Genomic DNA, 23,667 nt, shown 5'->3' with positions numbered 1-23,667 from the left:
GGTTTAATGCCTCTACAGCAAGCCCCATAATCTTGACTCCTGCCAAGGGTAATTATGTCACAGGGTCTCACCCCTGTGATAATGTCAGCTTCTCGCATTCAAGTGCACTTACAATTGTGCAGAAATTACCCTGAAATTATCCGCATCTGTACCTGTCATATTAAGCAACGGGGGGAAAGTGGCTCGATTTCAAAAGCAGGCACAAGTCTCGCAGAGAGCAACTGAATGTAACTGACGGCACAAGTTGAGATGAAGGCATGGAGATGTTTGATCTTACCATTGGTGGACTCAGGGGCCGAATCCAACTAGAAACAAGCAACAACACCGAAATAAATATCATAAATCAAGCAACAATATATATTCATTCATGTTTCTAAGATCCAACACAGTCTAATTGGCTGTGACACATTTGGATCCTACTCTTCGGTGCACAGTGGACTGATTGAGGTAAACTTGGATCCAGGCCAAGTGTTTTCACCTGCAGTGGCTCCTCATCCATCCTTATTAAACGGGTCAAGCTTTCGTTCCCCCATTGCTGTTCACAGGGCTCTTCAAGCATTTCAAAGCTTACAAACATTACTGACAGCTTTTGCTAAGTGGCTAAAGTGCTAAGTTGTCTTGAGCTTCTGTGTTTTTGGCTGCTGTGCGTAGAGATCAGACACTAAAAGAAGAGGCATGTTGTTTACTTGTAATAAGGGGAACAACAGTCCCCTTTATGGCTGATTTCTTTAATCAAAATTCACCTATAATCCCCTGAGAAATTAAAACGTGGTGGAAATCCATTCAGTGGTTTTTGAGTTTTGAGGGTCACTTACTTTTCTTTACTTTAGCGAGATGTACACTGTGATTATATGCCAGATTGTTGAATTGAACCAAAGAAATGAATACTTAAAAAACAAAGCATCATCCTATTCATAGACACATAGAGTAAGCCGCAGTTTAAGGTGTGTTAAGAGAGCTGCCTGGCTTGGTAGCTCCACGTAGACATACTTTACTCCCTTCTTCTCACAGGTGTTGATTATCAGTGACCGGCGCACATAATTTAATTATACATTCGGTAAGATAACCCTGTGTATCACTGAACTGTCAAAGGCCGTGATCATTTTTGCATTCGAGTACAACACAACCCGACAACATTCCTCCAATCAGTTGTTGCAGCAGCTCATGTCATGATCCCGGTTTTTGTTGTTCTCTCATCCCATGTTTTCTTTTGAAATTGTGCCCTCGTGTGTCGCGTGTTGCTTCTCAGCTCCTCCCTCTGTGTGATTTTCCCTCCTGCCAGTGTTTTTCCATTTATTTCCCTCACCTGTCCTTTTCCCGCCTCGCTCCACCTGCACCTCATCCCCTCATTAGTGAGTGGATGTAGTCTTTGTGTTCCCTCGTGTCTGTCTGTCAGATCATTACGTTTTCTCCTGTGTTTCAGCCCAGCTTCAGTGTCATCTAGCTTCTCTCCTCATGGTACGTGCTTTATGTTCTCTGTGTTTTCGTTGATTTGTTTTTTGTTTAAGCTCATTTGTTGCTACTTTGTGTTTTTGTCTTTTTTTTTTTTTTTTGACTCATTTTGGTTTTCCTGGATTCATGATCTATCATTAAGCTTTTGTCTAATAAAGCTCCCCCTTAGTTCCTTAATCCTCCCGAGTGTTCCCGCATTTGGGTCCTACCGTTCCCTCTAAACCGTAACAACTTATTTGAAGTCAGAGGAATAAAAGACATGCTGATGATACATTGCATTTCAAGTTGTCTTAGTTATGGCTGATGGGGGAATTTGCATGAAACTGATTGGTCCCAGGTGTTTTTTTTCAGGAGTGTGTTGCTTCTTTGCAACCTGTCTGAGCTACATTTGTTTATGTGGTTCCAAGATTTGTAAGTCGGTATTATGTTTACATGCACACACGTTTCCTGCTTCTGATCTTCAGGATCTTTAGAAAACTATGTTCACAGTATTCAGGCGGTAAGAAAATTTAGATCACAGTTTAAATAAGCGGTCCTGATTGCATAAGTGGGTGCCTTGAAACTGGGATTAGGGATTATCAGGGTCACTGAACCAGAATGTTTACCCGCAATGAACATATAACCATGATACTCAACCCAGTGTTTTGTTGTTTTGCATTTAAATCAAGATTTTTTTTTCTCATTTTTTAAACAGAGATAATATCGCCTCTATTTTGTCCAAGAGGTATATTATGATGCTGTCCTCGATGTGTTAAAATCCGCTGTTAGAATAAGCAGATCGAAATGGTGACACATGGCTTTTTGAGGGAAGAAGTGGGATGTTTGTCGGATCACTGTTGCTAAGACCTCCAAGTAATTCTGTTTGAGTCAGATGTGTTTCGTTGCAGGAATCAAGCCAACCCTTTGGAGTGAGTCAAAGATGTTTGTTCTCCCTCCAGACAAGCTGATGATCACATCTGCGCATCCCTGGATTTTAATTACCTGAGGTGAGCCTGTTGCCCAGAAACTGGAGAGGGAGAAACATCTGGTTAAAGGTAACATGTCAGACTCACACCTTCAGAGTGTTTACGGTTATACCGTTGTTGTGGCTTGGATGGCTTTGGAACATCATTTTATAGTGGATTTATCCTCTCTTATTTTGAGAAAAGAGGAAATGACAAACAGATGCATGTAAGTGATTCACAGGTGTGCGTCTTTTTTTATGCTACCCTGCAGTTTTTCTGGCGAGGTTTTGTGTTGACATATGGCAGAAAGTGTCGTCTCACAGTGTGGTCTGTGAAAGAATTGCAGTGACTGAAAATGCTGAAAATTGAGAACACATGACAATGCACCATCTTTCTTTTTATTTCCTCTACACATCTTTGACTGAAAACATACAAACACGCATCTTCCATCTCCAAATTTCCAAGGCACATGTGGTGACATTATAATAAGCTTTTTGCAAACAGCAGCAGGGTGAACAGACTGTGGTGGGTGTTGTCTTGGAGTATCCTTTGGGCTCTGTGCAGATACCTCACCTCACTGATATCACCGATGCTCTGTAGATGGGGAACCACTGATGATCTGGGGGATTTTAATCATCCGCTGCAGAGTAGTAGAAGAGCCTTTTGTGTGCCTGGGTTTTTTTTTTGCTTGTTTGTTTTTATTATCCTGGACCATCAGTACCACGTTGATCCTGGCTCAACACCACTATGGTGATCCCAGACTAGTATGTTGATCCTGGACCATTACCATCGTGTTGATCCCAGACTGTGTGTCACATATTCATATATTCATCTGGCCCTTTAAGCTTTCAATGACGGTCACAAAAAACAAGTTCTGCAATTTCACAAATTGATTATTAATCAGGAATGAATTAATAACCACGGAGTTAACTCTACATGAAAAATGAATATCAAGCATTTAATGTACAGTACTGTAGTTAAAGAATAAAATAAAAGTGCATTATATATGAAGAAAGTGACACATTTGTGTCACACAATCATAGGGTCGTGTTCCCATGAGCTCTTTGTGATGGGTACATCATAATGAAACTTTATAATACACCCAGTTTATCTGCAGTTCAGCTCTCAGCCTGTGCTTTTTTGTGTCAGAGCAAGTCTGTGTTTGACTCTGAGTGATGGAGAGCAACAGCCACATTCATTCTTCTGAGCTCGCTGCAGATGTTTTGAAACCCGACGCGGTTCACATTTAATGAGCTGGGAGGAAATCTGTGGATTTAAGGGGTTGTGCGGTGTGCTACATGATCAGTCATATGGCAGAGATGTAGCCGGGACGAACAGGCTGCAGTCACGTTAAGGCTGCTTCGAAGATTAAGTCGGGAAGATGCCAAGATATGGCTCAGCGTAGGTCTAGATAAGGGAGATAGAAGTCACATCCAAGCCTTTACTAATTCTTTCTTTCATATAACATGTATAGAACAATCTTTCAGTCATAGTAATATTAACATGAAAGGCTGTATGAAGACATGAGAATTAAAATGGTAATCGGCAATAAATTTAATCATTTTGTTGGATATCATTATTGCTCCTGTGAGTAAAATGCCGCCCTCAATTCACACAAATGTAAGAAGCCTATGAAGATCTCCTTATCAAGGGTGTCAATTAATCATCTGTGGTTAATTTTTAATTAACTGGAGGAATCTCTCGACCATTTGAAAATCATCCAAATGACTGCCTTGGGATGGACCCTCAAGGGCGGCAGGTTTAAATGATCCCAGCCAGAGTCCGTTTCATCTTTGAACCTGAGGTCAGCACAACTGCAGGAAATTAAGGCCCATCCAACAGAACCTCAAATGGGTCCCGACAAGCATTTCCCACAGATCTAATGCATTCTGACAGGAAAAAAAAGTTTAGCTTCGGTTAAAATGAAATACTGAAATTTTGAATTATTCCAAGAGAACAGGAATAATGAACTATATAAATGCAGAAATATTATCCATTTTTGGATCGAAGCCATTAAGGAATACAAGTAACTCAGCTGCCTGAGGTGCTGCATTAAACACAAAAAAACTGGACTGTGTCATTTGAATAGAAATGTATACGCGAAAAGTTAAAATACAGAACAGTTAATTAATCCAAAGCGTCAAAGAGTTAATCTTAAACCTGCATTCATTACCTCCGCCAAGGAGGTTATGTTTCAACTCATGTTCGTTTATTCGTCAGTTTTGTTTTTTTTGTTTTGTTTTTTTTTATCGCTTTCTCTGTCATTGCAAGACATACACTTTTTCAACATTTTAATTAGTTTGTCAGGCAATATTGTATGGATCTTGAATCAGTATTTAGGGTAGATATTTAGCTGGCTTGTACATGTTTGGCCACAGCAGAGATAAGAACTCTACTGAGCAGTATTCTAGTTTATTTTATTGCAGCTGTGTTACATCAGAATAAGCTGAAACATTGAAAATTGATGGGATATTTAATTTCAAAAGGTTTGTATGGCAAACATGTTCACACAGTTGTTTGGGTTCATAGAATACTGTACACTTTTGGAGCGTTTGAGGTTAAGAACTGTATAACAATATATTTTTTACAATTTGTATCAGCAATGTAACTAATTACTGAATTTTCAAATGTAGTGGAGAATAATTTCAATATTTCTCTCTGAATGTAGAGTTGTAAAGCTACCATCAACATGAAAGTACCTCAGAACTGCACTCAAGTACGTTAATAAGTACATTATTTGATGATCTTTTACAACATTGTTGTTGTATTTTCATGGAGAGTCACACTGCAATGACAAGTACAGACTAATTTAAAACACACTTTTACAGTTCCTATAGAACACATTCATAATATTGATTTAAAGCCCCTAATACTGCATGTTTGGATAAAAACCTCCTGTGTGAAACAGTAGTTTCAGTGTCAGTCTTTCATAATTAAACATGACATAGCTGTGAAACATTAAATTAATTCTTAATAAAGGTATGCCATGAAGTGTCATCGCTACATAGTATATTACAGTTTTCAACAGATGACAGGCTTCGCTGAGTTAATTCAGTTCCTAACAATTCAAACCTGATGTTCCTTCTTTATTAATATAATTATGTAAAACATTCTGGTCAGTCTATTGTCGTTTTATTTTTATTTTTTTACACTAGGGACAGTGCGTACATTTTGTAAATACTGTTTTTTTAAAGTGCATGTCTTGTCTACATGGTGTAAATGGTGATGCATCGGTCACATGTCAGGCACCACCCTGATGATGGCAAATTAAAAGTTTGGTAAATAAAGATTGGTGTGCTGCAGAAGAGTCAAGCAACGTGTTGTAACTTTGATGGACTTGCAGCTCATGCTGGTCTGCACCTCGCTGTGTCTGACTGAACGTCCTTTGCAAGACAAAGAGAGTGTACCATATTGGCTGTTGATTGCTAAATGTATGCCTGTGGTTCTTCACACTGGCTTCACCCTCAAACAGGTTTGAAATATGTGCAATCCAATTATCTCCTTTTTGTAGCACGGAGCGGCAGTGTGCAGTGTTCAAGTTCACATTGGGAACAAGTCAATTACCCAGCCTCAGATGAAAGTTTTCAAGTTTGTTACACCAATCAGTGCTGTCCCTTTTTATAACTAATCGAATTAAAGGAACCAAAACAAAATAAAGTGGTCTTCATTAGACAAAAATACATCACAAAGTTTACTGTCTCCTGTATTGTAGATACCTCACTTCCCAGGTGGGGTCATTCATATAATATATGATATGATATGATATATAATATGGAAGTCTTTCACTGGTCTTTTATAAGAACAAAGTGAACTACATGTTATAAATCCTGGGTTTAATTTTTTTTTTTTTTTTTTTTTTTTTATAAAAATCTAATACAGGATAGAATTCATTAGATCAATCATTATGAATTAATTTTTTTTACCACATGAGACCTTTTTGAGGTTAACAGCCACAGTTACATAGCCCCCTGTCTATATGAATTACAGTATTCAATTTTATGTGTTCTAGAAAAAAGAAAAAAAAGAAAAACGGTTCACTTACTCCTGTAAATTAAAGGTGCAATACTTTAGAGTTTCAGTTTTTAAAACTGTTAAAATTAATTAATTAAAAAAAAAAAAAAAAATTAGAAATCTAATCAGCTAGTGCTGGCCTGTCTGGTCCAAAGCTCTTGTAACACCAACACGCCCCAGGTGCTCTGAGCTTCTAGTTCCGATCGCTACATGCTGAGCTAACAGAGCTAACTAGCATCTACAGTTAGCAGGTTATTCTGGTGAGGTTCTGGCCCTTTTCTGTTTTGGAGAATGAATTAAATTACTGACCAGTTCTCACATATTTCACCTTTTACATCCTCTCACATTTCACTCCTTCATTTCTATGGTCAATGACGATAAACATTACATGTAACATTAACAGCATGTTACCATAAAATAAAGCTAATGCAAAGAAATGCATGCTGACATTCTACTGACGTCCAAAACACTCACAGAATATTCATGATTGGTTAGGGTAAGGGACTTTCTAAGTGATTTTTCCCAGAATTCATAGTGTTTGAATTCCAAACATGATGAACACAATAATCCCAGGTGATTAAAAATGCATGCAGCAATAAGCAAAGTTCTTATATGCAGATAGCAGCCAGCACCATTTCTACATCTTCTCATGTCAAGTCATGATTAATTATTTGTTGACATCATCAATACAACTACTGCTGTCTGACGTTATGTTCTCCTCCGCGCTCTGATGTTTATTTACAAGTTGTTAGAGTTCCAATTCACGCTGTGTTAACAGTCCTTTCACATGTGACAGCATCCAGCTGGAAGGCCTTCATCTAGCTCACACTCCAGTAACCTGCTACTCATCAACATGCAAGGAGTGCCTGTGTAATCCTCACCTCATTCCCACTCACCTGTTGCTAATACGGCTAAACTGCAGCGCTGGGATTGACAGGGAGGAGTTCTGTCCATCTGGAAGTTTAGTTTGCAATTCATAGCCAAGACTGTACAGTATTTTTAATCAGCCCTGGGAATGTCAAATCCAGTATTCGAGGGTTTTTGAGTGGGTTGTGCGTCTTTTAGGCCACAAGCCATTTTTCTGACACTGCTTTTGTGCTTATTAAGAGGCAAAGTTAACAACATGTGGTTGTACATGAGGGAGTGCTGTATGGATTATTTCTGCCTGACTTTAGAACTGTGTTGATCCACAAAAATATCGTTATATATACAGTATATCTTCTATGCATAAAAAATGTTTGCATCTTATTCTTACCAGAAATAGAATTTATCTTTCAACACATTTGTTTTAAACCAAGTACAAGCTTTGTACAAAAATATTCCAAATGGTTAAGATTATTTTGATGCGGTGACTGATATTCTCTGTCAGTCAGGTCATGCATGTTTTTTTCATGAACATAATTCTGGGCTGCTTTATGAAGAACAAACCTCTGCAAAGCTTGTGAAGTCCTTTACTTGATGTCACTAACTCTTCAAGACTGGATCCTCATGTTGCTTGCAGCACTATGTCATCTTGACTCAAGTTGCTCTTCCACTATCACTTTGTCATAAGTAGCCCCATGAACCTCTGGTTTTGTGTACTTGCTACCCTCATTATATCTGCTGGCAGCTGAAATGTAGGATGGCACAAAGCCAGGTTTAGCACAGAGCTCAGTTTGTCCTCAGTGCTCATAAAGCTGCCGGCCTGCCAGCTTCCCAAAAAGTCCAGTGAAAATATTAACACACAAATTTCAACACAATGTGCATTTACTATTCCTCATTTCCCTACCTAAGGACCAATTCTGCAAGTTGACAGGAGTCCTGCAGTTGGTTATTAGACAAAAATGAATAATTATTATCTGATAAATGAAAATGTAACTTAATAATCATTGGAGCTCCTCAGTAGCTCCGTTGGCTGAGGGTGCTCGCTATATACAGAGGTTGTGTCCTCGCCGCAGCAGCCCTGGGATGAAATCCGATCCGATTTCATGTCACCTCTCTCAGCTGTCCTAAAAAAGCCGTGAGCCAAATTAAAGCCATGAAAAAGTCCACCAAATAATTTTCAAAAAAGAAAAGAAAGAAGGGGGCACCTTAGCAGCTTAGTTTAAGCATTAGAGAGGCTGTTTCCTGTCACTCTTCAGCTGTACTATCCAATAAAGCCATAAAAATGCAAAGAAATCATTAAAAAAGGAGAAAATAGAAAAGAGACCGTGCCCCATGTAGAGAGGCTGTGTCCTTGCTGCAGCGACCCAGGATTCTAATCTGACCTGAGGCCCTAAACTGCATGTCATATGCCCTCTCTCACACTGTGTCCTGTCAGTCCTCATCTGCACTACCTAACAAAGCCATGAAAACACCCAAAAAATAATTCAAACGATTGATTAAACCCATAACTCATCTCTCGTTTGCAACTTTTGCTCTTCTTCTAGCGCCTGGTTTCTCTCCTGGGTGCCAGCTGGTGCAGTGTAAACTACATCTGACGGAGAATATTAATATTCCAGCCCACGTTAGGATGCCAGGATTGACATTATTATTATTTTTTTTTTTTACTAAAAAATTCGATGAATACAACAGAAGGCAAACGACTGTGCTTACTACATTTCACTTGTTGCTTCATCAGATTCGCGCTACGCTTGATTGCCATCAGGTGCAAACACAGATCAAAAGGTCAACAACAATTAATTTCCCCATGTATTAGATATAGAAAAATGGATTATGATACATTACAAACATGAATGCTTACAACTACATACCATAAATATTAAACGTATATTACAGAATCAGAATCCAACTTTGTGCACGTCACAAGGAACCATGAGTTCATGCACACAGCCAGTTTAGGGTTAAAGGTCAAAGTTGCAGCATTTAATATTTGTTTTGACAAGCTGGAAATTTCATTTAGCTCTGTAAAACCACAAAAAAAAGAACCCATACATGATACTCAGAGAAGATTTGGATGCTCTGATGTGGCAATTAAACATAATTGGCCAGTTTTCCTTGAGGCGTGATAATCACTTTGAATGAAACAGGGTCTTGGGTTTGTGGCCTGTGGTACGTTAACTTCCCCCCCAGGGTGAACAATTACAATAATATAAAGGGGGGCAGAATTAATCACCAGTGGAGCTTCCTCAGAGGTTAAACTGTTAAAGTTATTTTGTGAAGTTTCAAGCAGGCTGTTTAATCAGGCCCAGTTCAGTTTGATGTCTCTCTGTGGGAAGCCTACGAGAGGCTAATCACATACTGACTGAAATAATACAGCTTGAGCACATCCAGGGTGGCAGGCGAGCCCATTAAATAATAACAGCAGAAACCTTCATTAGTATTACCCTGAGTATTCATCACTCAGGTGTACCCCCTGTAATGAATGAGGGGAGCGCATGATTAAAGTCAGACAATGGAGCCTACTGGGTTCACTTCAATGAAGGATACTCACAGAAGCGCTGGCCCCATGTGTCTTGTATGCAGTAAAACAGAGACACTTGAGTAAGGGTGGCATACAAAATGAGAGTCTTTTTGAAGCCAAACAAAAGCTTTCCTCAGAATATTTCCTTCAAAAATAGAGGTCAGAAACTTGGAGGAATTAATCATTTTGGGTCCTACACTGGCATTAATTAGATTTTTGTTTCTTTGCTGTTTTTTCTTATATCGGGTGCTGAGTTATTCTTGTGTTTTATCTCTTTTTAGTGTGGTATGTTATCTTTTTAGTGTAAGTCTATTATGTTTAAAATGAACTGTTAATGATCTGTTATCACGTAAATAGTTTGAGACATTCAGCAATTTTCATTTCTTGAAATTAATGCAGTCAGACATTTGGGATTGAAACCCGAATGGGACTGGGCCTATCTGTGTTGAGTTTGCATGTTCTCCCCGCGCTTGCATGGGTTTCCTCCGGGTACTCCGGTTTCCCCCGACATCAAAACATGCACCATTGCGATTGTCAAGATTTGTTTTTATTGCTATTCATAGTCTATACCAGACAGGTTCACAGGAGAACAAAGTGAAATTATATGCATGCCTACACGTGCGCATAATCACATATACATCCAGACACCCATGAGTGCCTGTGTGTACATACACCCATGCACATATACCCACATTTACTCATGTACATGTACATACATAGCCCTGCATACCCCAAGTACATGATGACACCCACGCATAGATACATACACAGACACATACAAAGTCACATGCACTTGACCATGGCACAGGGACCAACCCACTGCTCCCTCCAGATGGATTAAATGCTAAGTACCATTTTCACTGTGACGTAATAAATCTTCTTCTTCTGGACCTCAGGGAAACCTAGTCTTTCAACTCCAACCACGCTCCAAAGTGTTCTCTGTATTGTTGCTGTTAAATAGTCAGTGCCTGTCAATCTGTCATGTTACCACTTCAGCTCATGAGTCTGAGATTTCAGTTTCAGAGTGAATATCTCATTAACTATTGGATGGATTAATGAAATGTTAAAAAGATGTCCAAGGTTCTTAGAGGAAGCACACTAGACTAGGGTCTTTGGTGATACCCTTACTTTTCCTATAGAGACAACAGTAGGTTATAGTTTTTAGGTCAGTTTGTCAAACATCTCAACATCTACTACATGGATGGACAGACTTTGGTCAGAATATCCATGTTACCAAGCCGGTTTATTCTGCAGACATTTACGATCCTCTGACCATCTTCTAGTGCCATCTTTCTGTATGAGGTGTAATATTCTGCCACCTTCCCAGTAGACATACATTGGGGAATGCTGTCATACAATAACAGACTTTCTGGTACAGTGAACATGTACATAAGGGTACCGGCTATGTATTTTGTTTTCATACACTCACAGACTGCAGTGTGTGGTTAAATCATAAATGTATGAGCAATCAAGCACCAGATTCAGACACAATGTTTCATTTTATTATGAAGCATTGAACACAGTTCTTCATCCTGACTGTGCACTGGCATGTGAAGGTAGCTGCTGTGTTTGTTATTCTGTCCAAGAGCATGTGAAACGAGAGTGAACAGACTTCTAACCTCCCTCTTGGGCCCATGGGACCTGCTCACTCGACAGTCACCATGCCTTACAGCAGTAGATGGCCCGTGGAGATGGCGGTGCATTCACAAACAGCCTAAGCGTGACCGGCAATGTCACTTCTGAGGATGTGGAAGCAATTGCCCCTATGCATTTTTGGCTTGTGTTTTCATTAAAAGAATAAGCGGGTTGAAAGACACCTCCTGAATATTGTTGCTTGCATACGGCAGCTGAATGACAATTTAAGGAGCTCAAAGCCACATTGTGCTCCCAGGTGATTTATTGAACAAAGGGTTATCGCTATCACTAACAAACTCAGAAGCTAACGAAGATAGTGGAAGACAAAGTTGGGACTGAAACATAATCATCAGTGCTGTGTTTGGATTGTTGGAAGTAGCGTGCTGATTCAGGATCAATTTCCTTTCCAGTTTTAACATCATGAAGTTTAGACAGAAATGCACCATTACCTTGAGTTAACCTGGACAAAAGATTTGGGTTAATGTAAGTACACAACTTGAATAATATGCATAAAAAATGTCTAGTCATTCAGCTTGTCTATGAATCAAACAGAAGCACAAACTGGGGCCCGAGGTTTTGGTACAATGTGTGAAAGCTTCCTAGGTTGCACACAAATATAGTACAGTTATACAAAAAAATAAATAAGTGAGTCTGACCACCGGTGCTTTCACTCCGGCTAATGGAGCTGATGGCATGGCTAAAGATAACATGTCCTCTGGCAACCTCCAGCTAAATCCCTTCATCAAAGTTTCACACATCAGGTTGCTAGGGAGGGATCCAGGTCAGAGCCTTGTTAGATCTCAATCTCAGCCAATTTACACAGGATGACGGCTTAGAACGATACAATCAACAACCTCCTGGCTCTGCGGCATGGGTTGCTAATTAATTAATTTAGCTAGGGCTTGACAAAGGAGAGCTTATGTGTCAGCATTGTTCCATCAGTATTTAATAAATGACTCGGGAGAGGGAACAATATGCTGCTGACTATAGCCCCACAAACAGGAGGAGGTGCCGAAAATGTAAGTGACCATGACAAAGTATGGCCACAATTTTCACAAATGCCATCCTTGAAGCGCTTGCATAGACTTTCATCTCATATCTGCCGATATTAAGACAAAAGGTCTGAGCTACCGTGTGTGGCACCACGCCATAGATTCACATTAGAATCCTGACTGACAGAGAGGAGGTAAAATCCTCGCCGTCGTTGCCACAGAGACCGCGTTCCCCTTCATTGGAATTCACAAAGCCATCCCCAATAAGACGAGCACATTTATTTCATTTCCATACACTCAATCCCATTCATTTACACAGTCTCTTGTGCATCTACCCAGAACATGTACCTTTTCTCGGTTTAACAATCATGCCCAGTGCTTTGGGAGAGCCACTGCTGTGGAGAGCTTGAACCAGGAAATCAGCTTACACTGGTAATTAGTTTGCCCATTTGGTCGCTGACAGATGAACCGTTTTCATCAACATACCACAGGAAGAGGGTGCCACGCGTTGCCAACGGTGACAATGCCTAGCCATGGTAACTGGTGATTGCCAGCCCCTCCGATGGGAAAACAAGTCCTCATACCTGTATCGTCCTAACTATCTATGTCATCCATTTAGCAGGGGATGAAATTCCATCTCCTGTGCACATTTCCCCTTCCAAAGAAAACAACCTCTCTGTGACGAAGATGTCAGACCTCCTGATTATCCTTGTACCGGTGCTTTGTCTGCAAGCCAAGGCCAATATTGTGAGTTATAAAGGGAAGGAGAAGAAAAAAGGCTCTTGAACAATGTCAGACTGTTTCCGCAGGTGTCCACAGTTTTTTTTTTTTTTTCTTCCTCCGAAAGACTCATTAAATTTATGCAAATGACATTGTCACCCCTTGAAACATGCAAATGCAGTACTTGCAACGTGTTATGAGTGTTCTGCAGAAAGTGACATTTTCTGTCCCGGCAGTATAAATAGTTGTAGCATTTTGGCTGCTGACAAGGTCTGTAAATATTTTTGCCTTAATCTTATTTCTCTATTTTCTAAACATCAGTGGGGGTTGTTTTCCTCATAAGCCAATAGGAAAGAAGATTATATAGCAGGACCCACTGCTAGCTCAGGGCATTGTACAGATGCATAAGCATGCAAACCTATACAGTATACCTGCAGTTATCGTCTCAATCAGAAAACTCTTATCTCCACATTTAGAGTCATTTGCTGCGCTATCTTTGTGATGCTCTTGAGCAAGGGACATTAAGGGAGGCATTTGGAGAGCAGGGAAAATCGATCATTAATTGTTAGACATTTTAGGGCCTGAGATAGAAAGGATAATTAATGATTCAGGTCAAAATCAGTAGATGCCTTCAGCCTCTGAAAGTACTACACTACAGTCACACGTACTCTGTGTAGATACTTTATATCATTTCTGGTTGTTTATAAAGTTGTTTGTTGAGTTTTCAAGTAGAGTTCTGAGTTGTGTTTTACAATGGCGGATGAAAACAACAGCAAAAACTGTCAAATTTAAATTGTAGGTTGTTGCATGAAAGGTTTACTGCTCATTTACTGAAGGTTTTGTCAAACTATTGTTAGGTCTTTAGTGGATTAACAATGATTCATTTTGTAAGTTTGTCTTTCTCTCTCTCTTTGTCAGTTCGTCTATTTTTGTCCTCATGGTCGTTCTGTGCATCTATATTTCCCAGCTTCCTCGTGTTTTAGCTCCTCGCGTCACTTAGCGTTTGCTTCTTGTGTTTATTACGGTCCCGCCTGTGTTCAAGTCTAGTCTTGTATTTCCCTTTAGTTTTTTTTGGATTTGTCTCAGCCCGCCTTTGTCTGTTCTGCCGCCTGCCTTTTTGATTTTTGGACATCGGCTTACAATATTAAAGCTCCCCTTTTGTGTTCAATCGTCTGTCTTTGTGTTTTGCATTTGGGTCCTCTTTTTCCAGACCTAACACCAGCTTTTAGCACTCGACTGTTTTTCGCTGCCTAATCGCTCAAGTTGTCTGTCTTCTTTTTAGTGCTGTAAAAAGCCGTCTGCTATCTCTGAAAACAAGGTTGTTAAGAGCAGCGAGACGAAATCAAAATAGTAAAGTTGCGTGCTGTAAAAAGGAGACGCTAAAACATTCCATGGAACTGAGACAAACTGCAAAGGTTGGATGATGAATTATTAATATCATTTTTTTATACTATGGCACTTTATATGATTTTTTTCTTTTTGTTGTTCATTACTGCAGTAGATAGGATAGATAGGATTAGGACAGAGACTGCAGTGATACACTGTGAACAGAACCAGCCTCAAACCTTCACACTAGCCGTCGCTGCTGTCTCCGTCTAATTGGTCCTGGCTGTTTGTCCTTTCTTTCTTTCCTCTGCCTGAAGTGCAGTTTATCTTTTTTTTTTTTTTTTTTCACTCCGCCTGCGCTTTCCATGATCCCATCCTTGCCTCCAGTGCTGGCCACACACATTGTATTTACAACTCGACTGTTGATGCCTCCAGTGAAGCTCCGCTGTGGCACCCGTGAGTGGCCCATGAGACCGTCTGCATATTGCAGTTCAGTTACTCTTTGTCTCTCTGGTCCAGATCTGCAGGGTCTGGTAGAGCACCAGCATCTCTACTCTGGCCGGAGTGGATATCAGCCAGCCCCCCCCCCCCCCCCCGAGCTGAGTTCTTCAAAATAGGATTAGGTGCGCTTATTGGGTTTTTTGGAAATGCTGTTCCTTTGGCTGCCACTTATCTGTGATGAGCAGTCGTGAACTGATGATACAGGAATGAGGAACAAATATAGAAAACATGTAGAATTGTACAGTCTGTCGTAGCTGATCTTACATATATGAGCTCTGTTAACCTGGTTTCATAATGTATCTTAATGCAGTGTGACAGGCCGCACCTGATGGGTTTTGACATATTGTCCTCATTTTCAGGTTCACACTGTTATTTCGGGAAACAGCTCGAACAGGTTTTATTATAGGTTGTATTTACTGCCTGTGTGAGACACTGAGGCAGAATTGGAATATGTGCCAGCACCCTGACTAATCAGCCAGTGGTTGGATCCCTCGCTGGCTATCTATCAGGAAACACGGTCAGGTTGTATTTTGTACGTGTCTCATTCATCTTTCATCCACTTGAAAGTCCACTGTGTCAGATGTAGGTGGATCCACTGGCAGAAATAATAGGCTGATATTATATTCAATGTTATGTTTTCATTCATGTATAATAACTTGGAACTGAGAATCATTAATCTTTTTTCATTACCTTACAATGAGCCTTCTATATCTACAGAGGGAGTGGGTCCTCTTCATCGTGTTGCTACAGTACTCCATTTGTTAGGGTTATATTATCATACTCATACACGTAAAATGTGTCAATACGTTGTCATTGGGTAGGTGACTGAAGTTTATCTTACTCTTGTGATCAAAGACGTTTATCTCAAGCTCAAATTCGGAGGCTTTGTAATGAATAATTAATGAAGCAAATTCTGATCAACCCAAATTTCTTAAATTAACAACTGTTGGTTACTTTGGTTTAAGCAACACCTACTTCAGGTTTATGTCCTGCCCATTGCAAGTACGGATTCATATACATATACAGATACAGATTTAGAGATGGCCTTTCTGGGTTGCACGTGACCCTTACTGCTTGATTCCACCGGGGATGTTTCTGTTACCTGGCCTGTGTGATGCTGTTTTGTTCCATCCACAATGTGGCTTCATACCCCTTATTTTTGTACTTGTATACTTTTGTGCTTTTTCTGTGGTGGGGTGGGCTACGTAGTTAAAATGTTTCATTTTCTGTTTGTCTATTTATTTAGAAACTTGACAAGATGCAATTCCCATGCCAGTCCGCTGTGTGACTTCCTGCTTGGCTCCATCTGCTCAATGCAACTTGACGTGGATGCTGTCCGCTTACATCAGAATTGACTTGGGTACGAGAACAGCCTGGTGAACTCTGGGGTTAAGGTGAGACGAGGGGTGCTCAGTTGGTTGCAATCCACAACTTTACCAAGATGGAAGTTTTAACCTCAGATCTGGTCAGTAAAATTAACATTGGATGCTTTGACTGTTCACCTTAAAGCTCTCAATATGAAAAATGTTAGCATTCCTGTCATTTCTGTCAATAATAAACACTGTGATAGCAAAGTAATACTTCTGACAACCTCAGTTCCATTGCACCATCCAGCCTGAAAAGAGCTTGTTTCTTTACACAATGCTCATTAAACCCCAATGCACTGTTTCCCTTCTAATATCGCTCTGCCTACTTTGATATCCTGAATATAAACATGGATCAATATGAAGAATTCTCAAAATGACGCGGTTGCCCTTTAACAAATTAGTACTTGCATGCAAATATTTCAGTGATATTTGTTTCAAGCCAGGATAAATGGCATTCCTTCTGTCAGAGGGAGAAAATCTGGCATTTCATATCACACGCGGGTATAAATTCATTTTCTAGTCTGCAAATAAAACCCGACCGACCTCTGTCAGATGATCAAAGGTCGAGAAATGGTCTGTGTGTCAATCGTTTGATGTGATCATCTCAAAGTTATCGGTCGAACTAGACAGTGACCTGCAGCTGTATTGTCTATCACTCTGGCAGCCCTCATTGTTGTCCACATATAGACACATTCTCAACAGCCAGTATTCACTTGGAGTGATGACAGCATGACAGCCAAAGCAGAATAATAAATGGCCTGTTGTAGCTATAAAATGAGACAATGTCACTGGAGAAAAGCATGCAAATATTAGTCTGACACTTAAGAATACTTAACAAAATACATGAATTTATTATCAGGAAACCTGCGTTCACTTTGTCCTATCTGACCTTAGTCTCACGTATCCCATCAGGTTATCTCGGTTACATACATGCCATGCGAGAAAATCCCAGGCAGCATTATGCTCTTAGGTGTGCTCTCTGACCCAACAGATGTTAATATCATTCTCTGTGCTAGTTCCTTGGAAGGCTGCGAATACATTACTGAGATTCTCAAGGTCAGGTAGAATACAGCTTTCCATACAAAATTCTCTTCACTCTTTTGTCCGTCTACCCTGGGAAAATCCTTAAAAAGGAACCCGGGGGTGTGTGGCTTTGTTGCAGTGACAGGCGGCCACATCGAGTCCCAACCTAAGGGTCTGAAATGGCACGAAATTCTTTGCTGCCAATTTGTTCGATATATCCAGATAACAAATGCAGATTTGGCTCATCTGTCCTTATTTTGCAAGGCAGATCAAATGGCTTCCACTCTTTACTCTCGGTTTTGAAAAATACACTCACAAAGTGAAATATGTCATTGTGTTGCTTCAAAGCTCCAACCATGATGCAATAATTGGCGTGAATGTCACATTAACATTCCCTTTAAAGAAAGGAAGTGTGATTTAAAGGCTTAGTTGTGATTTAAAGGGCTTTGTGGAACGTCTATGTTGTGCTAGAAGCTGGTCTTCTTTTTTAAGGTAGTGGACTAACGATATCTACTGTTGCTCTCTGTTAGCTGAGCGAATAGAGGTGCTTGAGAATGTGCATGTGACATAGTTTGGACTGCCACAGAGTCCTTTGCAAAGAAATCCAAGGTCCAGCAGCATTAAACAACATAAACAAATCATCCACAGGCTTGTGTGGGCAACTGAGACAAACCGGGGATGGCCTCATTTTTCACATCACATTAGTGTCCGCTCACATATGGTCAATAAAAAAAAGTGATTATTACATTTAAATTGCTGCAAATGGTTACATGGAGCCCCCTAGTTCATTGTAATATAGCTCCGCAATGTGACAACAATTGGTGTTAAACAGTGTGCCCACATTGTTCAGCCGACATTGGATTTGTCTATGGAAAACTTTTCAAACACATCATTTACAACAACATCACCTGATTGTGTCAGCAATTAACAAGCTGGACAAAGACAGGCGTGTCCTTCTGCCCACACCACTCAGCTAGCAATTAAAGAGGAGTTTTTATCTCTGCAGATATGCGATCCTTGTCCTAATAATACAGGATTCATATGGGTCACGAGTTCTGCTACAATAAAACAATATTATACAGGGTGTGCATATCATCATTTATGGTAGAAAGTTCCCAACACCTTCTTTTAGATACCTTGTTTTCTGTCACGTGTAATGTGAAAGCGTTTTGACCCCCTATTGACAAACATACACGGATTGAAATTGTGCCACTGTCTGTTTTAAAATACAATATTTTTGGGGGGGCTTCAAATTGTCTCGATGTCTCATCACAAATATCTCACATTAACCTAGATTAGACTCAGCTCATACACAGGCACATTAAGTAAGTTGAAAGTGGCCTAAAACATGTTGTACTGTACTGATGTGTCTGCTGGTCCAGCTTTATTCTGCTCATTTGTAACTCCTATTGTTGTCTTATCAACCTTCATAACGGAAGGCGCTTGTTTTACAACAAGTTAGTTGATTGCCGCTAATTGCATAATAAATGAAATGTCAAGGTTATATCTAACAGTTCAGGCAGTGCTGTGCCAGGTGGTAAGGTCATTTTGAGTGATAAAGGAGTAAGTGTTCAGCTCTTTCAGCTCAATTTATACAGCCGGGCATTCAGGAATCCTTCTTTGCATATGATGACATTTATGATATGGCCCAGAGGGAGACTGAATATTATAAGTAAGGCCATTGGCCAGCTTCTCCCGAGAACTCAGTGTTAAGCCTCAAATGAGCAGCAATGACAGTATTCCCTGCCAACGTTTTTATGGTGAATGTAGAGCTTTGTGTGAAATAGTGGGCTGGATCAATACTGCCTCTCCGAGGATTTCTTCCATTCAAGATAACCTTATCCCAGAAGAGAGGGCACCACCAGCCCAAAGCACTTGATGTGAATGACAAGGAGCTGAGGCCCTTTTGCAAAAAGGGGCTGAAATCTTTTTGTCACTGTTACCAGATAAGAGAGAAAATGAAGTGGAAAAACACAAGGATGTGCCGCCACCTAATTTCTCTCTTCTTATTACTTGTCGTTTATCCAAGGTCATCACTTGTGAGGTGCAAATATTAATCACCGTAATTGTCACATTATAACAAAACATGAAGCAGATTGTAGTTCAGAGACGGATGAAAGTATTGAGGAAAAATCACAGCTGTATGTCTTAATTGAAGGCTCAGTCTTTTCAGTTTATGATGCTTCTTTTTGATCATGGTCGACTGGATGACAGAATAAACAGGGCACTGCATTATTTGGGCTTTCAAACACTTAACAACAAGGCACACAATCAACATATTGATCACTTTCTTCATGAGTTGCTCCGGATTAACAATGAACCAGCCGCGAGCAGCACAAATTAGTGACAACTCATTCATTTAAAAACGGCTATTGATTGAGTTACTCTTTTGTGCCCCCTTGATTTAAGTGAAACATAATACTGAGTAGTTACTAAGTAGTCCCGTTACTTCATTATTAAGGCAACTGAGGGGCACAAAAGAGGTAATGAAAATAATAATTAGTAATTAATTAGTATACTGATAAATACTTGGTATAACGTCACACTTAAGGGTGGCACAAAAAGAAAACAGAATTCAAATTATTCTTTATAATAATTTGTATTGGAGTGAACTTGGTATTATGAAACAGTTTAAGTAAGTTGTGATTAAGAAATTAGTAATTAATGAGCCATCACTAATTCCTCAATGGCTGGTTCCTATTTAATCAAGAACAACTTACCAAGGTCATTAAGTTGATTCTCGTATATTTATGAACTAATCCTCTGGCCTACCTAATGATTCAGTGATGTATCTCCAAGACTGTTCTTTAGTAACTCAACATGATCTAGTACATAGTCCCAAATGACAGTTATATTCAGGGATTACTCATTAATGATTCATTAAATATCAAGTTTTTCCCCGATTCATTCCTAACTTGCTCCTTAGTACTTATTCACATTTTCATTGTTGGTACTGTAAAGAGTTACCTTGGATTTTGCTGTCAGAAGTTGTGTATTATTCTCTTGCTTTCTTGTTTTCCTGTTTTCTGTCTTTACATGTTTCCGTATTTTCCCTTGGTTGTGATTCCCAGTTCCCTGCGCACTGTAGTCCTAGTTACTGCTAACCCTGCTGCTGACCCCAGGAGTGCTGCCAACAGATGTGTGCTAACACTGTGACATTTGTCACCAGCTGTTTCTTTTTAACCTGGCAGCAATGAGCTTCATAGGCTGTAGTGCATGAGTCATACTATCCCCCTCAGTTCCACCTCATACTGTGAAAGCACCCCAAGTAACCTGCCAGCAGTTGTAAACCTGACTGGCCGCCCACCAGCGAGCATGGCCAGGTGTGCTGTATGCTGCATTTTTCTCATTCATCTTTAATTTACTTAAAGTGAAACTCTCGCCAAAATGCAACCAAGGCTTTATTTGTGAATGTATATGCGTTAAACCTTAGCGTAAAAGCATAATTACAATGAAAGAGGCACTTTTAAGAATTACCGTGTTTTCGTTTTTGGGTCAAACTCATTTTCAGTGGGAGTGCTACGGGCGAGTTTTTGAACAACTCGCGTTAGCAGTTACTTGTTCTGCAGTGTTCCGCTCCCAGTCGTCATGACAGCCAAGAAGTATCAATCTCCAAATGTGACATAACATGGAGGTCAGTTATGGTGGACCGCTACTGTCTTCTGGCAAAAACCATCCACGCAATATCTCACATGACTGTTCCGGCTTTTGATTTTAGTATTGTTTCTTATATGAGGCTCCTTTTTCAACTTCAAGGTCAATATTTTTTTCACTAACTACAAAGCAACAAATTATCCGTGCATTTACGTATATGTAACTAAGCTTTAGGAGCGTTCCACCTTAACTGATCTCCATGTTCTCAATCTCGATCTCAATCTTACACTCTGGCTCTAGAAATGGACCTGGTTGTAAAAAGTTCTTCCCTTACTTAAAATAAACAGTATATACTTATTTGCAGGGTTGATAGCAACTCATCACAGCTACTGAAATTACTGTCAAAGTCATTTTTTAGGTACTTCTAGAGTATTATTTTGAAATCTGTAATTTTACTTGTACTGGAGTATGCATTAAGCCATGTAATCTACTTAGTTCCTTTTACAATCAGGATTGGGTACTGATAGATATTTTAATCAATATCTAAATCTTTCATCTGCATTCATGGTTAGAAGTAACTAATATTGTCAGTAACACTTGAGAAGAATAGTTTGTACTGTACAGACCTTTAATGCTCTTTCTGTCATGGCTTATATGTTTCTGTAAAAGATGACAAAGTATTTTAACTTATGAGGTCTGCAGAACAGATCAGCTCAAAGTAATTGATCTTGCCAACTGCAGTGTAATTGCAAGAATGCCTCAAGTGCAGTGTGCTTTTTTTTTGCGATGTCAACAAATGCCCTCTGTGTGAACCCACTCACATATGGCCTAATGTCTCATCAAGCGCAATCTCCATCAAGTAGGGAGGATGATGGTGTTCATCCAGGGGCCTGATCGCCTATAACTATCCCCGTATGAGGCTTTTAACAGGACTGCCCCCACCTCCTAATGCCAGGGGAAGATTTCAGCATTTTCCATCAGTTGATGAACATTTAATGGCTGTGGAAACAAAGTCCTCATTATGGTTATTGTCGAGCTCTGATGGTGAGTGCTGACATTTCAATCTCGGTGTGTGACTTTCACAGTGCGAAGGTCAATACCTGCCACGTCTCCACGGATCCAAGCGGGAGAAGCTTGGCACAAAGAAATGTATGGTTCACTCCCCCTCACAAACAACTTAAAGGTGAATCCTCCAAAAGAGGTTCACACAAACACGCCTGCTGCATAGTAAATCAACATGGAGCCAGGTCATGCTGTGTTTTTAGATTTGCTTGTGGTTTGAGGTCTGCAGGAACGCAGTGGGGCATTTGAACGATGAACTTTTTAACACAAAGATTGGCATGAGGAAGCTATTGATTTATTGTTTCTTCTTCAGCTCGTAAGACAAGCTTCTGCTGTCTGCTACCTGTGGCCAAAAGTATGTGGACACCAGTGAATTCCACCCATGTGTGATTGTTGGAGATCGTATTACAAAGTGAAAAACAAGCAATTCAAAGCAAACCCACTTAATGTGTAAATAGATATGATTAAAGCCTATCTTTATTAATTATTGGTACTCAGGCAGTAAGACAAGGTGGGGATATAAAGAACAGGACTCAATATGTTAAAAAAACATGTCCTAATGAGGGGGATCACTGTGTGCTGACTTGATCGAGGGTTGTTTTGCATCCTTCAGGTGTAGCCATCTAAACAAGATAGTTAGATTTATGATTACCTACCATTTATTTCATTTGCTTTCAGGGGCATATAGTGTAAGTTATGATGAGTTATGACTTATTTAATATGCGGATCATAAAATAACACTCATAAAGTGTGATTAAAAACATGCTTGGACATCTGCCCCTGGTGTAGGACGAATGACCAGAACTCAGAATAAACAAACAGACCTAATTATTCAGGAATAAAGGGACAATTTAATTATGAGAGATAATCAAATCAAATCTTGCATAAATTATGCGAGTCACGATGAGTCACGCTAAATGTAGAATTTGTGGTTTATTGTGTTCATTGTATGCTTTTGTTTTTTGTTTAGGAGAGTCTTGTTGGTTAAACATTGGAAAGAATAGTGTTTTCATCCCGAGCTCATTCGAAAATAAATCCAGCAACACTGAATGGCACCATCACACGTTATGAAGCGCTATCATTCACGCTGCTTACATGCCTGTTACTGAATTATTCATCTGTGCTTTTGTTATTCATTGTCCTGCTTGTTGTGACACATGGCCTCCCATATGCATTGCGCAACAAGTTCAGTAAGTTAAAACAAAAGCAAGGGCACATTAGTATGACTGATTTGCAGCGCGGCCTCTTTTCTATTCGCGTCTCAGTAATAGCAATTAGTACCTTCTGCAGCTGTTTTATGTATCTCGTACGCATTTGCATGAAGCCGACATGATGATCATTCTGTGCTCATTCTGCCAGTGGTTTCATAATGTTAGAAGATAGATAAGCACAAAGACAGTAGCAGTGATTAATCAATTGATAGCCGTTAAGCGATTAACCAATTAAAAATGTATTAGTGGAGTCTCTTGCAGTAGATTACAAGACTCCTTAAAATGCTATATTAATTCCTTTAGTACCAATCTCAAATACAAAATACTGTCTTGAGAATGTTTTGAATTTAAAAAAAAAAAGCAAGTAATTTGTATATACTTTTTAATTACCAAAAGATGTTTCTACAGACTGATCCATTTCAGACATTTAGTAACCTCATCATGGGC

The 23,667-nt window shown here is 39.7% G+C and overlaps 1 long non-coding RNA gene across 2 annotated transcripts in view; it reads left to right on the top strand.

The window, feature by feature from the left end:
- Positions 1 to 1,336: 1,336 nt before the first annotated feature.
- The window catches only part of LOC119026399, a 47,196-nt gene continuing 24,865 nt past the window's right edge, over positions 1,337 to 23,667 (top strand). The window contains exons 1-3 of one of the 2 annotated variants that reach the window (XR_005077137.1): positions 1,337 to 1,458; positions 2,340 to 2,438; positions 16,210 to 16,357. This is a non-coding gene — a long non-coding RNA (uncharacterized LOC119026399). Of the gene's footprint in view, positions 1,459 to 2,339; positions 2,439 to 16,209; positions 16,536 to 23,667 lie in introns of those variants that run through there. The other variant, XR_005077136.1, reaches the window with a different exon arrangement.

The sequence above is a fragment of the Acanthopagrus latus genome, chromosome 9, assembly GCF_904848185.1.
Source record: "Acanthopagrus latus isolate v.2019 chromosome 9, fAcaLat1.1, whole genome shotgun sequence".
NCBI classification, from domain to species: Eukaryota; Metazoa; Chordata; class Actinopteri; order Spariformes; family Sparidae; genus Acanthopagrus; species Acanthopagrus latus.
The sequence above is the reverse complement of the archived record's forward strand: the minus strand, read 5'-3'. Positions and strand labels throughout refer to the sequence as shown.